The 7,833-nt window shown below is 40.3% G+C and overlaps 1 non-coding gene across 1 annotated transcript; it reads left to right on the forward strand.

Moving 5' to 3' along the window:
* The first annotated feature begins 2,221 nt into the window (after positions 1 to 2,221).
* Positions 2,222 to 2,328, forward strand: LOC131489023 (U6 spliceosomal RNA). Its single transcript, XR_009250383.1, has one exon. It is a non-coding gene; the product is annotated as a U6 spliceosomal RNA (small nuclear RNA).
* The last annotated feature ends 5,505 nt before the right edge of the window (positions 2,329 to 7,833 follow it).

The following is a 7,833-nucleotide window of genomic DNA, read 5'->3' on the forward strand; positions in this document are numbered from 1 at the left end:
CCTGTTAGAAATGCAAAATTAGGGGTGCCTGGGTGGCTCAGTCAGTTAAGCAGCCGACTTCGGTTCAGGTCATGATTTCACGGTGCGTGAGTTCGAGCCCCGCGTCGGGCTCTGTGCTGACAGCTCAGAGCCTGGAGCCCCTTTCAGATTCTGTGTCTCCCTCTCTCTGACCCTCCCCCGTTCATGCTCTGTCTCTCTCTGTCTCAAAAATAAATAAACGTTAAAAAAATTTTTTTAAAAAGAAATGCAAAATTAGACCATGCCAGACCTATAGTTCCAGAACCTGCATTTACCAAGATTCAGAGACAATCCATCAGCACTTTAGAGTTTGAAAAATAACTTTGATATAATAAATTCTGATATAGGAAGCAGATGATCAAGGCTGAGGGAGTAATCAGGTGAAGAATTATTGTGATCTGCACTAGGGTAGCAATGGGAAGGAGTGGATGGATTTGAAAATATTTTGAACTTAAAATTGATGGGCCTTGGTAACAGGCTGCAGTCAGGACAAGTATGAAGAGGAACTATGATAATAAAAATATAATTAAAAGTAGTTTTATCAGAACAGCTTATGGTTTTCCTTTCCCTGTCTCCAATAAAGTACACCAGATGCGTACTACACCTGGGCGTATGCCCCACTCTAGGTATAAGGAGAGAGAATCCAAGCAGAGCACGGTAGTCCATTTTCAGATTCCATACTTACTGCATTGTACTTATTGCAAAAAGAACATTTTCCCCTAAGATCTGGATTTAGGCATGAATGGTCACTGTAAAGACTCCAACTCAATATTTCACTGGGGTCCTAGCCAGTACAATCATGCATACAAATTAGAAAGGAGAAAGTAAAACTGTTTATTTGTTAATAATAATAAGTTTTTATAATTTATGTATAAAATCCTAAAGAAACTACAAAAATCCTTCTAAAATTGAGTAAATTTAGCATGATCATAGGATACAAAGTCAATATAAAACATCAATTGTATTTCAATATATCATCAATAAATAATTGGAATTTTAAGTTAAAAATGCAATTTAAGGTGTGCCTGGGTGGCTCAGTTGGTTAAGAGTTCAACTCTTAATTACGGCTGAGGTCATGATCTCACTGGTCGTGGGGTCAAGCCCCACATGGGGCTCCATTCAGTGTGGACCCTGCTTGGGATTCTCTCTTGGTCCTGCTCTCTGCCCTTCACATGCTCACTCAAGTGTGCTCTCTCTCTCCTCTCTCTCTCTCTCTCTCTCAAAATAAGTAAATAAACTCAAACAATGTAATTTAAGACAGCATTAAAAATCATGAACTTCACATATGCAAAATCTTCACACAAAAAATGACAAAATGTTGTTGAGGGAAACACAGTCCAGAATAAGGGAAATGTACTATGTTCAAGAATAGGAAGACTTGCTATTATTTAGATAATTCTCTCCAAATTAGATGATAGGTTTATATAAATTCCAAATAAAACCAATTGTAAAAATTGACAAACTGATAGTAAAATGTATATGGACATGCAAAAAGCAAAGGGCAGGCAAAATAATTTTGAAAGAGAAGGAAGAAGTTAGAGGACTTACACTGTTTTTTTTTCAATACTTATTATAAAGATATACTAATAACATATGTGGTATTGGTGTAAGAATAGACATATAGATTGAAGAAAGAAAACAGAGAATCCAGAAGGAGATCCACATGTCAATTAAACTTCAACAGAAATATAAAAGTAATTAAATGGAATGGACAAGCTTTTTAATAAATCGTTCTGCATACAACATTCAAAAAATAATGCTATTTTCCTTTATAAACAAATAATGTTGGATATGTGATTAGAATAAAATGTTTCAATCCCTCCAGATATCACACACAAAAATTTATAAAAAATTAATTAGGCCCTAAATATAAAAGCTAAAGATATAAAACTCTTAGAAGAAAGTAGAGTAAAAATAAGTATAAACCTCGGGTATGAAAAGGATTTCTTAAACAGGACATAAAAAGCACATAACAGGAGAAAGTTGTAATCTATATTAATCAAATATAAAATTTACCTGTTCTTCTAAAGTCACCATTAAGCAAAGGAAAAGGCAAGCCTTGGACTGGGTACAAATAATTACAATCTGGCAAAGGATTTGTACCTAGAATATATAAAGAATATTACGATAAAATAACAAGATAATAAGTGACTTTTAATAGTGGACAAAATATTTCAAATGATACTCAAAAGAAAATATGCAAGTGCTCTCTTCGGCAGCACATATACTAAAATAGGAACAATACAGAGAAGAGTAGCATGGCCCCTGTGCATGGATGACACTCAAATTCATGAAGCATTCCATATTTTTATGAATTAAAAAGTCCTATAAATGAGGTGCAAAATAAAATGGAGGTGGCCATAGCACAGATTGAAGAGGCAGAGGAGAGAATAAGAGAATTAGAAGATAAAATTGTGGAAAAACAGGAAGCTGAGAAAAAGAGAGATAAAAACAATCCAGGATCATGAGGGAAGATTTAGAGAACTAAATGATGCAATCAAACAGAACAATATTTGTGTCACAGGAATTCCAGAAAAACAAGAGAGATAGAAAGGGGCTGAAGGTATACTTGAACAAATCATAGCTGAGAACTTCCCAGATCTGGGGAAGGAAACAGGCATTGAAATCCAAGAGGCACAGAGAACTCCCTTCAGATGTAACTTGAATTGATCTTCTGCATGACATATTTTAGTGAAACTGGCAAAATACAAGGATAGAGATAGAATTCTGAAAGGAGGTAGAAGTGAAGAAACAATGGCCCTGAATGATACATTGGGCCAGATGGACTTGACAGATATATTTAGAACTCTGCATCCCAAAGCAACGGAATATACTTTCTTCTTGAATGCACATGGAACATTCTTCAAGATAGATCACATACTGGGTCACAAACAGCCCTTAATAAATGTAAAATAATTGAGATCATACCATGCACACTTTCAGACCACAATGATATGAAACTTGAAATCAACCACAGGAAAAAGACTAGAAAACCTCCAAAAGCATAGAGGTTAAAGAACATCCTACTAAGGAATGAATGGAATAGCTTGAGAAGGATAGGTATTATCTCTGCTTTAAACGTCTGGTAGAACTCCCCTGGGAAGCCATCTGGTCTTGGACTCTTATTTGTTGGGAGATTTTTGTTGACTGATTCAATTTCTTCGCTGGTTATGGGCTGTTCAAGCTTTCTATTTCCTCCTGATTGAGTTTTGAAAGAGTGTGGGTGTTTAGGAATTTGTCCATTTCTTCCAGGTTGTCCAGTTTGTTGGCATATAATGTTTCATAGTATTCCCTGATAATTGCTTGTATCTCTGAGGGATTGGTTGTAATAATTCCATTTTCATTCATGATTTTATCTATTTGGGTCATCTCCCTTTTCTTTTTGAGAAGCCTGGCTAGAGGTTTGTCAATTTTGTTTATTTTTTCAAAAAATCAACTCTTGGTATCCTTGATCTGCTCTACAGTTTTTTTAGATTCTATATTGTTTATTTCTGCTCTGATCTTTATTATTTCTCTTCTTCTGCTGGGTTTAGGCTGCCTTTGGTGTTCTGCTTCTATTTCCTTTAGGTGTGCTGTTAGATTTTGTATTTGGGATTTTTCTTGTTTCTTGAGATAGGCCTGGATTGCAATGTATTTTCCTCTCAGGACTGCCTTTGCTGCGTCCCAAAGCGTTTGGATTGTTGTATTTTCATTTTCATTTGTTTCCATATATTTTTTAATTTCTTCTCTAATTGGCTGGTTGACCCACTCATTTGTTAGTAGGGTGTTCTTTAACCTCCATGCTTTTGGAGGTTTTCCAGACTTTTTCCTGTGGTTGATTTCAAGCTTCATAGCATTGTGGTCTGAAAGTATGCATGGTATAATTTCAATTTTTGTATACTTATGAAGGGCTGTTTTGTGACCCAGTATATGATCTCTCTTGGAGAATGTTCCATGTGCACTCGAGAAGAAAGTATATTCTGTTGCTTTGGGATGCAGAGTTCTAAATAGATCTGTCAAGTCCATCTGATCCAATGTATCATTCAGGGCCCTTGTTTCTTTATTGACCGTGTGTCTAGATGATCTATCCATTTCTGTAAGTGGGGTGTTAAAGTCCCCTGCAATTACCACATTCTTATCAATAAGGTTGCTTATGTTTATGAGTAATTGTCTTATATATTTGGGGGCTCAGGTATTCGGCACATAGACATTTATAATTGTTAGCTCTTCCTGATGGATAGACCCTGTAATTATTATATAATGCCCTTGTTCATCTCTTGTTACAGCCTTTAATTTAAAGTCTAGTTTGTCTGATATAAGTATGGCTACTCCAGCTTTCTTTTGGCTTCCAGTAGCATGATAAGTAGTTCTCCATCCCCTCACTCTCAATCTGAAGGTGGTCTCAGGTCTAAAATGAGTCTCTTGTAGACAGCAAATAGATGGGTCTTGTTTTTTTATCCATTCTGATACCCTATGTCTTTTGGTTGGTGCATTTAGTCCATTTACATTCAGTGATATTATGGAAAGATATGAGTTTAGCGTCATTGTGATGTCTGTATGTTTTATGCTTGTAGCGATGTCTCTGGTACTTTGTCTCACAGGATCCCCCTTAGGATCTCTTGTAGGGCTGGTTTAGTGGTGATGAATTCCTTCAGTTTTTGTTTGTTTGGGAAGATCTTTATCTCTCCTATTCTAAATGACAGACTTGCTGGATAACGGATTCTTGGCTGCATATTTTTTCTGTTCATCACATTGAAGATCTCCTGCCATGCCTTTCTGGCCTGCCAAGTTTCAGTAGAGAGATCAGTCATGAGTCTTATAGGCCTCCCTTTATATGTGAGGGCACGTTTATCTCTAGGTGCTTTCAGAATTTTCTCTTTATCCTTTTATTTTGCCAGTTTCACTATGATATGTCGTGCAGAAGATTGATTCAAGTTACTTCTGAAGGGAGTTCCCTGTGCCTCTTGGATTTCAATGCCTTTTTCCTTCCCCAGTTCAGGGAAGTTCTCAGCTATAATTTCTTCAAGTACCCCTTCAGCACCTTTCCCTCTCTCTTCCTCCTCTGGAATACCAATTATGCGTAGATCATTTCTCTTTAGTGCATCACTTAGTTCTCTAATTTCTCCCTCATACTCCTGGATTTTTTTTTTATCTCTCTTTTTCTCAGCTTCCTCTTTTTCCATAATTTTATCTTCTAGTTCACCTATTCTTTCCTCTGCCTCTTCAATCTGAGCCATGGTTGTTTCCATTTTATTTTGCAGCTAGTTTATAGCATTTTTTAGTTCCTCCTGACTATTCCTTAGTCCCTTGATCTCTGTAGCAATAGATTCTCTGCTGTCCTCTATACTGTTTTCAAGCCCAGCGATTAATTTTATGACTATTATTCTATATTCACTTTCTGTTACATTGCTTAAATCCTTTTTGATGAGTTCATTAGCTGTTATTTCCTGGAGATTCTTTTGAGGGGAATTCTTCTGTTTGGTTATTTTGGAGTGGTGCGGACCTGCAGGGCACTTCCCCTGTGCTGTCTTGAATAACTGGAGTTGGTGGGTGGGGCCACAGTCAGACCTGATGTCTGCCCCCTGCCCACCGCTGGGGCCACAATCAGACTGGTGTGTACCTTCTCTTCCCCTCTCCTAGGGGCGGGATTCACTGTGGGTTGGCATGGCCCATCTGGGCTACTTATACACTGCCAGGCTTGTGGTGCTGGGGATCTGGCGTATTAGCTAGGGTGGATAGGCAAGGTGCACGGGGGCAGGAGGGGTAGGCTTAGCTCACTTCTCCTTTGGTGATCCGCTTCGGGAGGGGCCCTGTGGCAGAGGGAGGCAGGCAGACCCATCAGAGGGATGGATCCACAGAAGCACAGTGTTGGGTGTTTGCCCGGTGCAAGCAAGTTCCGTGGTAGGAACTGGTTCCCTTTGGGATTTTGGCTGGGGGATGGGTGAGGGAGATGGTGCTGGCGAGCGCCTTTGTTCCCCGCCAAGCTGAGCTCTGTCATCTGGGGCTCAACAACTCTCCCTCCCGTTGTCCTCCAGCCCTCCCATTCTCCGAGCAGAGCTGTTAGCTTATAACCTTCCAGATGTCAAGTCCCGCTTGCTGTCGGAACACACTCCATCCGGCCCCTCTGCTTTTGCAAGCCAGACTGGGGGGCTCTGCTTGGCCGGCAGGCCGCCCCTCCACCCCGACTCCCTCCCGCTAGTCCCTGTAGGGCGCACCACCTCGGCGCCCTTCCTACCCAATTCCGTGGGCCTCTCATCTGCACTTGGCTCTGGAGATGCCATTCTGCTAGTCTTCTGGAGGTTTTCTGGGTTTAGGCAGGTGTAGGTGGAATCTATGTGACCAGCAGGACGCGGTGATCCCAGCGTCCTCTTATGCCGCCATCTTCCCTAGAATCCTATGATATGCTCTTCTGCCAAAATCGCACCCAGGCTCTCAGTAAACAGGCACTGGCAGTTCTTGGAGCTGCACGTCAGACTCCGTGATTTTCTCCTGGTGCCTCATGTGACCCAGCCACTTGAGAAGGACTAGCTAGAGCATTTCTAGCTATTTTGAGTTCCTTCTGACACTGACCTAGGCTGTTCACTGAGGAGGCCGTAGGAGATGGGAAGGGCTGTATCAGCTTCCTCAAAATGACTTCTCAGGCAGCTGACTGCCTGCAGCTTTGCGACAAGACTGAATATAAGAAATCATATGTGCATCGTTTTCCAGGTGGGGAAGTAAAGAACAAGCAATCTGGACTGCCCGCCAACAATCCAAATGGTCACCTGGTCTGGCTGAGGTACTCAGTAGGATGTAGGGGAAGTGATTTTTTTAAATCTTGATGGTAAAGATGTGAATTGTCATATAACTTTGAAAAACTGACATCTAATGAAATTTACCATTCTTCATCAATCCCCCTGTTCCATTCCTGGGACTTGAAGCCCTGAGGACCTGCCCACTGGCCCAGGGGCACCCCAGCACCCTGAGTGCTCCACCCACACTTTCCCTAACTCCGAAGCCGACTCCTCTGTGTACTCTAGAGTGCTGTGGCAAGAATCCAGCATCCGGCTAGCTCTCAGAAAAACAGACCTACTAAGGAATGAATGGATCAACCAGGCAATTAGAGAAGAAATTGAAAAAATGAAAATGAAAATACAATAATCCAAATGCTTTGGGAGACAGCAAAGGCAGTCCTGAGAGGAAAATACATTTAATCCAGGCCTATCTCAAGAAACAAAAAACAATCCCAAATACAAAATCTAACAGCACACCTAAAGGAACTAGAAGCAGAACAACAAAGACACCCAACACCCAGCAGAAATAAACAATATAGAATCCAAAAAGAAAAAAAATACAAAAACAAAAGACAGTAGAGAAGATCAATAAAATCAAGAGTTTGTTTTTTTTGAAAAAATAAACAAAATTGACAAACCTCTAGCCAGACTTTTCAAAAAGAAAAGAGAGAGGACTCAAATAGATAAAATCAGAAATGAAAATGGAATTATTACAACTAATCCCTCAGAAATACAAGCAATTATCAGGGAATACTATTAAAAATTATATGCCAACAAACTGGACAACCTGGAAGAAATGGACAAACTCCTAAGCATCCACACACTTCCAAAACTCAAACAGGAAGTAATAGAAAACTTGAATAGACCCATAACCAGCAAGAAATTGAATCAGTTATCAAAAATCTCCCAACAGGGGCGCCTGGGTGGCGCAGTCGGTTAAGCGTCCGACTTCAGCCAGGTCACGATCTCGCGGTCCGTAGTTCGAGCCCCGCGTCAGGCTCTGGGCTGATGCCTCAGAGCCTGGAGCCTGTTTCCGATTCTGTGTCTCCCTCTCTCTCTGACC

This window comes from Neofelis nebulosa, chromosome 10, assembly GCF_028018385.1.
Source record: "Neofelis nebulosa isolate mNeoNeb1 chromosome 10, mNeoNeb1.pri, whole genome shotgun sequence".
NCBI classification, from domain to species: domain Eukaryota; kingdom Metazoa; phylum Chordata; class Mammalia; order Carnivora; family Felidae; genus Neofelis; species Neofelis nebulosa.